Here is a 10745-nt window from a genome sequence, read left to right as displayed (position 1 = left end):
CAGGATCAGTAAGGCGGCGGGAGGGCGCGCGCGCGGGGAGGGCGAATCTGGACGTGCAAAGATGCGTTTTCGCCTGACAGTGGTGGCCCAGATGCTCTTTTCCCTTCTGCCGGAGCCGCGAAGTTCCCCCAGTGCGCTGGGTTCGGCCTGAGATCACCGGGCCCAAAAACGGGCCGAGCCGGCGGATTTCAATGTCTTGGGGGCGCGACTGGGTTTTTTTTTCCGGCGTCGGCGTGAAAAAAGTCGCCCTGGGGGGCCTGTTGGGGGCGCGGCTGGAGATGCTCTTAGTTTAGCCCCCCCTACAGTGTATGGAACAAGTGGTACATAGTTGTATGTGCCATGTTACCAATCTCAATGGAAGTGGATGACCATTGTGTATGAAGGGGATGAATTTACTGAGAGTTAAGGTAGAGACAGATTGCTTGCATGATAAGAGCATCAAGGATGATGTCGGTCGATCGCAGGAAGAAGAACCTCCCAATAGTGATCGTATATTTATGTACATAGAAATGCAAACTTGCTGATCGATGGATCATACATTTATGTATATAGAAGTGCAAACCTGCCGAACAAGAGATTGTTACAATCACAACTATTAGTTCTTATCTACACTGCAGATGCACTTCCTTAGGTTTGTTATAGGCTACGGTCTACGGAGACTACATACTCCTTCAATTCCAAACTATAAGTTATACTAGTATTATTCTTGTAAAAAGTCAAACACTCCTATCTTTGATGAATTTGTAGAACATGTATGGAACAAAGGGCATTTGGTCTAGTGGTATTATTCTTGCTTAGGGTGCGAGGGGTCCCTAGTTCAATTCTCAGAAAGCCCCATAATTGTTTTTTTGCTGTTTTTGTTGTTGAAAATAATAATAATTCTGCTTAGACGCCATGAAAATCAAATTCCTTTTCCAACTTGGGCATGTACATGTGTGGGGGTACAAGCGGACGGACGGCGAGGCAATACCAATTGTGATTCTTGTCATGACAAGAAAGAAACCGTGATTCTTGGCAAAAAAGAAGTATTCATTTTTCTTTTGCGAGAACATGTATTCACTTTGATGAGTGCACGTACGATAAAGATAATCGGACCATCGATCGATCACAGTGTGACTCTTGCTTGAGAGCAACTTGCACACCACACATACCGATCAGCATACGTATGTGACTGCACACAAAATTCCACCTTTCAAGAGCCCTTTTCCGCTTTTCTCCTCGATCGCAGATACCTCATCATCATTTTTTCTTGTTCGGGATTGTTTACCACATGTGTCACATGGTCGTAGCTCATCATCATCTCATCAATTCACACACCATCTTCATAAAGCACGTTGTGTGGCATCTTCATAAGCACGTCGTTTGGTAGTGATGAATCCGTCCGGGCCAATCAAGAATGACCAGCAGTGTTATTACTGACTAATGCCGAAGTGTAGTTTCTGATCTACTCCCTTCGTTTTTAAATATTTGTCTTTCTAGAGATTTCAACAAATGACTACATACACAGTAAAATGAGTGAATCTACATTTTAAAATATGTATATATATATATATATATATATTTATATGTGATAATCCATTTAAAATCTCTAAAAAGATATAAATATTTAGGAACGGAGGGAGTACATGTTATACAGGTCACTAATGCCTGTCGTCAACTAGGGACCCCTCACTAATGCCTAATGCATACATAGCTAATATTTAGGAAGAATGTATGAAGTCATATTTTAAAGTATAGGTTCACTCATTTTACTTCGTATGTAGTCATTTGTTGAAATATTTACAAAGACAAATATTTGGGAACGGAGGGAGTATAAGGCATATTGTTCTTTTAAAAGGTCAATCTCTGCTGCGTTGTTCTTCATATGTATAGAAAAATATAGCAAACAAAGGGCATTTGGTCTAGTGGTATGATTCTCGCTTAGGGTGCGAGAGGTCCCGAGTTCAATTCTCGGAATGCCCCAGTTTTCATCTTTTTATTTTTTACCATTTCCTTATTTTTTCTTACCATGTGTGATGTAACTAGCGAATCAAAAGTTATGAAAATCAATCTCTGTGAAGTAACATTGTACTCACAGATATATATACTCTTCTCTTCAAGGGGACGGGGCTCTTAGTACTCCTGTCCAATGCTGGTGGAATCGTCTTCTTTGCCAGAGCTTGATTAATTTGCTAGCTAGCTGCAATGCAATCTCCCACGAATCAAGGTAGGCAGGCACCGCCTGTCCAAATGTGGCTGTGATGGATCTTTCAAGCTAGCTAGCTCCCACACGAAATTCCCCCTTTCCTCATCAGAGTTTACATCAACGTCTCATGAAGTCACGTTTTCACTTCCAATAGAGTTAAAACACCAACACGATGTAGACATCTCCTGGTCTACCTCTACGAATCACAATAGATCGATACAAGTAATAGTTTTTTATTATAAAAGGAGGATGACCCTGACTTCTGCATCTGAAGATGCATGCAGTCATTTTATTAATTATTCATAAAGAATTTATAAGGTCATACATCAATATGTCTGAAATCGTCATCTTAGCAACATCTGTTGCTACTCCTGTCCTCAGGGCCGGCCTGGGCATAGGCAGTTAGTGCGGCCGCCTAGGGCCCGTCCCTGGCATGTTTCTTACGTACGGTATGTGCGCACTGGTTAATAAGAAGAAATTGATTCAGCAGGCCCAACCCACTCGGAGAGAGACACCTCCCTTGACGCACACACGCACCAGATTGCTAATCACCCCTAGAAAAACCAGATTGCTAATCGCTTCATTATTTTACCTGAAAAAAAATGCTAATCGCTTCGTTCTCCGGTAAGCGCCCCAAGGGCCCCAACCTCGCTAATCGCTTCGTCTCTCGTTCTTTCCCCAAGGGCCCCAACTCCATCTCCTTCACTCCCCAGCTAATCAACCCAAGTCCCAAGGAGCTTCGGACTCCAAAGAGACAGATTAATGAACTTTTCTCCATTCTTCTACTCCCTCCTTTTCGGTTTATAAGGCTCAATTCAAAAATCTCACCAATCAAGGTAGATGATGAGTGGTGGAATATTTTTTGTAGTTTGCAAAAGCACCCAATTAATGCTCTTGTTTTCCTCAAAAAATTATGTTTACGAATGTATTAATTGCAATGCATGCATGCATATAGTGCATGCATTGGTCAGTTTTCTCTTAATACTTGCATGCAATGATTTAATGCACCTTAAAGTCTGAACATGTGATGGGGAACAACCAAATTGAGCCTTATAAAATGAAAAAACTAAAATTTTGAGATAAGCCCTATAAACCGGAAAGGAGGAAGTATCTAGTGCATGGCGACTAGGCCCAGGCCGGCGGTGGCGTCCAATTGTTTTTAGGCAGCAAGCATTTCAGGTAATTGTTGTAGCAATTGAGAACCTTGTCTAACTCTTTTCTTTTTTCTAATGGAGAGATCATTAGGCTTGTTTTCTTTCTTTTTAAGTACAGTTGCAGGCAGGAGATAGCAAATCTTCAACTCGTTTCTCTCCCAAAAAAACGTACACCCAAATAGCATGAAATTAAACACCCTAACATTAGTTCTCCCAGCACACGACCAAGGTTCAGCAATCAAGCAATTGTCTAGCGTGTAGCTGGTGCAACTATGCCTGAGAAAACACGGTGCTGACACAAAAAAGGTGCAACTCAAGATTTACGACCAACTAAATAGCAGAGATCAAACAAACAACCTAGGGAAGAGATCAACTGAATAACAATTTCAACAATTACATTGGAATTAATTATGATTTGGCTCAACGAACATGATGCATGAATACAACGACCCACATAGATGGATATAACAATTTCAAGAAATTAACTGAATGTCTCATCCTAACCACCAAAACCAAATAAAAATGAGATGAGATCGACACATGTAGTTGGCCTCCTGGCTTACATGGGAGGGAAAGGACTCGAAGCGAAACCCATATCAAAGGACTGCATCTGCATCATCATATCACTGCTAGAGAAGTTGGTGCTGGTGTAGCCACCGTAGACCAGGGTGTCGAGGTCCCCTCCGGAGCTCACCATGTCAAGCCGGCTCTCCTGCTGAGGTGGTGCCGGATATAACGGGGGAGACCCCATGTCTATGCTACCGGTGGCGACACATGGAGCTGGCGACGGTGCCTGGGAATGGATTTTTTCCTTGCGTTCGGTAATGCTCTTGAGAAGCACGTCCACCTTGTATCCAACTTTGGTGAGCTCCTCGATGTTGAGGCCAACGAGGCCCGAGAGGTCGCCATGCATGGTTTTGTGAAGGAGGGACCTGATCTCGCCGTCCTCGCACTCGTGGCGGGTCTTGTCGACCTGCTCCCGGAGCTTGTCAATGCGCTTGGTGATGAAGCCCTTCTGGTTCATCACCTCCTTGCACCTCCCCAACTCTGGAATGCTTTTGAATCGATTCAAGATACCCACCGCCTTGGCCTGGGAAGGGAACATCTCTGGCGCCGCCTTGCCCTCTTCGTACACTAGTACGCAGGTCTTGGCATCGCACAGGACGGCTAGTTCGTCCGCCTTCTTCATCAGGCCCTTGAGGCGCTTCTTGAATCTTTTGCGCTGGGCCGAGTCATGGGGATGTACTGGAGGGTCACATTGCGACCCATGGCTGGCAAGAGGATAAAACCAGCGAAGGAAAGGAAAGTTGATGGTTTCGGCGAGGGAGGAGGGGTGGATTTATAGTGGAGGGATCACCGTGATTTGGTAAGAGATTATTGTGACAGGTATGAAGAAGATTGCCTTATTTAGTACTTCTGAACGCGATCGAATATCTAGCAGATCTTTGACCCGGCCTTAATTGTGCCCATCTGTAAATTTGGCGTCAATTTAAACCTACTAACTTGGACATGATAGCGCATGACCTCCCCCCCTCCCCCCCTCCCCCATATGACGGGAGCGAGACATATCATACACGTGCTAATGGTTTCCCCACGATGTGTTCGTTCGTGCTAGAACGCTTCACGACGACACAGTGACATCCTTCTAAGCCCATCAAGCCGTGCAAATGAATTGGCCGAACACAATCCTTTCTCCTATCAGCCAGGCCCATAAAGACACTAATTTTGTACGAAACAAGTAAAAAATAAGCACAAAAACCACATGACTAGAAGGAACAAAGAAAGCTCGGAGGAAAGAAAAGAACAGACTCAAATCCTATTGCACTAACTCTCATACTGGTAAGACTACTAGAATGTCCGTGCATTGCTACGGGCTATAATGCATATAAATGAATCAGACAAATGATTAAAGTCGTCTTCAAGGTCAAGGCTCATTTCTCCCTCATACGTACTAAGTGTGTTCTGACATCAAACGAGCGTGAACAAGCTCCCAAAAATTCAATTATCTAGATAGTCCGAGCTCCCCCAAAATCCAGCCCATATGTGCGGGGAAATTATGGTTGTTCGGACCTTCCTTATCCTCAACACACAATCCCAGCACAAAATCCCTGCCGCCAAGCACATATGGTTGCACCTTGAAACATCCATAGTGAAAACGAGCACAAAAACAATTTTTTTTACTCATTTATGAAGCCTCGGACACCATATTAAAAAACAAGTGCAGTAAACAAGCGCCTCAGTGTCTTAAGTCACCAAAGCAGCGGACCTTGACGTCAATTGAGAAATGGGTCCGCCACCGGAGGGCCTAATGCTGATCAACATGGACGCTGCGATCTTCTCCGGTACTGTAAAGGCTGGATATGGTGCTGTCATGTGTTAGAATAAATCCGAGGTCACTGTCGATCATCCGAGGACCAAGCAATCACATGAACACGACACCGAGATTTGTTAACGAGGTTCACCGATATGGCTACATCTCCAGGGCTTAACTACGGGCGCTCCTCCCCGTGACACCGTTACAATACCGCACCCGGTCGCCCTGGACACCAGCACATGTCGCCGGCTTCCCCTGCGTTCCGGTGCTATTATGTTGGCATAGATTACATCGTGTGTCTAGCCCCGCTATATATGAGAGGCCTAGAATACAAGTGTCCTATTAGGACACGACTCCATATCCTATCTAAACACAATACAACTACAAGTCCAATTGTAATCTATCGACACAACTCCAACAAACTTCACCTTGGCGAATATTCTCCACCATTCTGGATTCGTCAATGCGTCAAACTTCCATGTACATTGGACTTGAGCTTATCCCGTGAGTATCGCTGCTACTCCAAAGACTCCATGTGACTCCACCTGCAACTTGTAGTCCCTCCTTTTCCTGACCACAGTCAACACTCGAGCAAAATTAAGTTCCTCTTTACTCTAGTCTGTGCTCCCAACTTCCAGAGTATCCTTCAACATCATCACACACCGATCACTGACCTGCGTGAAAGTGAACAACTCACATATTGGGTGTCACACATAAGAGTTACCTGAACTCAACATCACCGCTCCTTTCTTGACTGCCTGTCTGAAACTTGAAGGAATTTCACCATTGGTTGTAGTCATACCGAGTCAAATTCGCAGTTGTCTCACCACATGTATGACCACAAGAGCCCTGGCCCGTCTCCATGTCCGTGCATACCGCACGCCTCGCCGCTATTATCGCGTCGAGCCTCCGCTGTCCCGGTCGAGTCTCAAGGGTCGCGAACCCACACCACCCAACCCCCACTGCAGATACCACCGATCATCACAGACCGGTGACGAGTTTCATGCTTCCATCAGACCACTGGGCTCCAGTCCAAATTGCATGTCACTCGCTTTTCCCCTTGCTGAATAGGCTTCGATTCTATGGATCCTTACACCGTAGCCCCTCAATCCATCTCCACCTTCAACACGACTTCATGGTAGATGATCAGCCCACCCTCGCGCCCCGTCGACTTCAAGCTCACATGTGCACATCACCTTGAATCAACCCCGCGCCATAGTCTTGTCGAAGCCACACAAGCCCTCTGGGCCCGTGCCGCGTGTTTCCACGCCCAGAAAACGGTCACCATCAGCACCACACTCCTATGTCGTCGTCGCTGATCCCACCACCGTCTTCTGTACCAACCGACTTGCGTCGATCCCGTCAGACTATCTAGTCCAACCAAGCCGAACTTCTCCGACTGCATGACATGCTTGAGGCTCCCAAATCGCCTTCCGCGAATTTCCATCCATCACATGATAATTCTATCTCAACTGACCTGACCTCCCGCAACGCTTTCAAGCATCCCTGTTGTGCCAATAAATCTTTCAGCCATGTCTGCCATAACCCGAACCTAGCATCCGTTGACACCATGATTTTTATATATGTACGGCTGACCCATGAAAAATAACACTTAGCACACAATCCAATGCTACATTGCTTTTGTCTTGCCTGTGCTGTCCAATGTACTTCCGTATCACTTTGGATTTTTTCCGCTCGATCTGATCTGCATCTCGCCATGTCATACATGGACTCGGTCCACTTTTGGTCCAAACAAATCTCATATACAAGTACTCCGTTCCTCGATCTGCTCCCGATTCAGCGCTGCACCAACACCTGGTCCACAGACTTGCTAGCCCAGCGTGGGCCAGCGAACTACTCCTGATGGAATGCACAAATAAAAAAAAAGAACTACTCCTGATGGACCTCCTGCCATGGGTCGCAAGGCGCCAAATATCCACAGCACGTACGCACGGCAGCCTGACGCTCGCTTGATCGATCCGTGTGATCAACCGCTGCACGTCCCTGCCACTCCAACGAGCACGCGAGCCTTTCGCTGATCCAAAGCCTGCTCGCCGATTTCGCTACCGATTGCTTTTTTTCAATCTCGTCGAGAACCACACCGCAGCCGGGTGCATCTTAGACTTGATACTTCCTCTAAATCAACAATCCACAATCTCCGAATAACCTAGCTCATGATACCACTTGTTAGAATAAATCCGAGGCCACTGTCGATCATTCGAGGACCAAATAATCACACGAGCACGACACCGAGATTTGTTAACGAGGTTCACCGATATGGCTACATCCCCGGGGCTTGACTATGGACGCTCCTCCCCGTGACACCGTCACAATACCGCACCCGGTCGCCCTGGACACCGGCACATGTCGCCGGCTTCCCCTGTGTTCCGGTGCTATTATGTTGGCATATGTTACATCGTGTGTCTAGCCCCGCTATATATGAGAGGCCTAGGATACAAGTGTCCTATTAGGACACGACTCCATATCCTATCTAAACACAATACAACTACAAGTCCAACTGTAACCTATCTCGTACACTATATTCGACACAACTCCAACATCATGCGTAATCATCTAGGGTTAATGAATGCTGCTTGTCGAGGCGTTGTTGATCATGTGCAATGACCTGAAATTGCTGAAGCAGAGGCCATCCGCCAGGCGCTTATGCTTGCCAAAAGCATAGGAGTTCAGTTTTTCCAAGTTGCTTCTGATTGCCTCTCACTTGTTAACAAGTTGCAACAGGAAGGGTTCGATAGGACTTCGACATGTGCCATTGTTCATGATATTAAGATGAGAGCCAAAAAGTATTTCACCAACCAGCTAACCAAAAAACAAGACCAGAAAATACATGAAAAAGAGAGAATCCATTCATATATCAAAAGGTTGTTATGTCTGATTAGTTGTGGTTGACTAAGATGAGATACACAAAACAAGATAAGTTGCATGCTTTGTGCGCCACAAAAGAACATAGAAAACATATACAAAAGGTTGAATGGCTTTGATAGTAAAACTGCGAGATATCCGGCAACACACACATACACTCACCTCTTTGAAAACACACACACACACATGCTGCCCATGTGAGCACTTCCAAGATATCGAGCCGTGACAACATCTCACTACTGTAGATTCGGAAGCACTGACCCCTCATCATTGATGAGCCACTAACCACGCGTCAGTGACGAGTTTTATCACTGACTAGCCTACTCAGGCGCATCAATGATAAACTTTTCGGGGCTCGGTAGAATTCTTATCATAGGCTGGTCTAAAAATGACCCACGTCTGATATTGTGGTCCAAAGACAAAAATGGACCAATATTTGTCACTGAACGACTGCTTTATTTGAAAAGTTTGAGTTCATCTAATAAATTCAAACCTTCGTGTTTTCCGTTCGTTAGTTATTGTTGTGCACTTTGGTTGTTATATCCATCGTCCACTGTATGTCTCTATTAGAAACCCACACAGCCACCAACTAGCACCGCACCCTATAGTTTTCAGTCTTCCTCCAACACATCTTCATCCTATAAGCCTCCATCAAACGTCGACGACTCCCTCACCAAGGACCCCACGACCCTCTTAAACCACAGTGCCCTCGCCATCGCCCTCTTGGCCAGCCAGTGATGGCTTGAGAATTTATGATTATTTAGTTTTCATTTGGTTTTCACTAGATTATATCGATTTCTGCTTATTTCTAATGCTAATTCTTTGAAAGAGAAGAAAATCCATTTTTCCGTTATTTGGTAGGAAATATCACACACGGAAAGAAACCAAGTGAAATTATCACAAATCAAGCTAAATGGAGCAACTTCCATATCAGAGGACGCTACTTGTGATAGGCGTTGAGACTACAAAATTTGCTCTATTTTGCGAGGTTTCACTTGTGTCACATAAAACCATTTTTCGTCACGGAAAATGTACTGGCGACGTTTTCCGGCCGTCACATAAAAAATAAAATCTTGACGGTACCACTTCCTCCTTCATGCAAGATCGTATCTTAAGTGACGAACCAAAAGTTGTCACTGATGGCCATTTTCGGTGATGGCCTAGAATGTCACCTATGATAGGCTAATATGTCGCTCTTCCTTTGACATCAAAGAATGGGCTTGGTTCCCCAACACCGTTGCTCAATTGTGTTCCCTGATGGCCATTTTCGGTGATGGCCTAGAATGTCACCTATGATAGGCTAATATATCGCTCTTCCTTTGACATCAAAGAATGGGCTTGGTTCCCCAACACCGCTGCTCGATTGTGTTCCTTGTTCTGGTGCCAAAGGCAAGCTTGCGCCCAAGTACTATCGGCCATACAAGGCCATTGATAAGATTGACTGTTGCTTACCGTTTGGAACCGCCACCTCGTGCTCGCATTCATAATGTCTTTCATGTGGGTCTCCTAAAGAAGTACCATGGTCCTCCTCCGGAGAAGCCTCCAGGGCTTCCAGCCATTTTCCAAGGACGTGCACATCCGACTCCCCACAAGGCGTTGCAAGCCCACCTTGCAAGGGAATGCATCCGATCCTGATTTGGTGGGAAGGCCAAAAGGCCAATCAACATCTTAGGCCTCATGCAAAGATGTCCCAACTTTCAAAGAATGCTACCCAACTTTCCAGCTCAAGGATGCATGAGCTATTTCAGAATTGGCTAGGGATATATTCAAGTTTAGTTAGCCTAAATAAGGTAGTAAGATTTAAGATAGGAAGGTTTTTGTCCCGTAGGTCTTTTACGTTGTTGGCTTAGTTTCAAAGTTGTATTGTGCCATATATATAGCTCCCCTGGACATGGAAGAAAACAAGTATAAATTTATCCGTTCTATTTTCCTTGGTCCCAAGCCCTGGTGCTCCATCCCAGCCTCTCTTTCCAGCGATAGGTCGGCGTAGCTACCGACCGTGCCCTATGATCTCCCGCAACTATTACCTGAGATCACTTCCGTTCCTTCTATCCAAGTAGGCCCGCGACACTACATATGTAGCACAATTTCTTTCATATAGTTAACTTAGATGTCATGACAAATCAATCGGTGGACGTGATGAATCAATCCAGAATGCCTGAGAGAAAAGTCTTGAGAGAGGGGAGGGTTGATGATGACATGTGGGCCC

The 10745-nt window shown here is 45.4% G+C and overlaps 1 non-coding gene and 1 pseudogene across 1 annotated transcript; one reads left to right on the top strand and one right to left on the bottom strand.

Annotated features, from left to right (window-relative positions):
- The first annotated feature begins 1890 nt into the window (after nt 1-1890).
- On the top strand, nt 1891-1962 carry TRNAP-AGG (transfer RNA proline (anticodon AGG)). Its single transcript has one exon. It is a non-coding gene; the product is annotated as a tRNA-Pro (tRNA).
- A 1936-nt stretch (nt 1963-3898) lies between these two features.
- Nucleotides 3899-4608, bottom strand: LOC123150929 (agamous-like MADS-box protein AGL80; annotated as a pseudogene).
- Nucleotides 4609-10745: the final 6137 nt, after the last annotated feature.

The sequence above is a fragment of the Triticum aestivum genome, chromosome 7A (assembly GCF_018294505.1).
Source record: "Triticum aestivum cultivar Chinese Spring chromosome 7A, IWGSC CS RefSeq v2.1, whole genome shotgun sequence".
Lineage (NCBI taxonomy): Eukaryota > Viridiplantae > Streptophyta > Magnoliopsida > Poales > Poaceae > Triticum > Triticum aestivum.
This window is presented reverse-complemented; position numbering and strand designations above follow the sequence as displayed.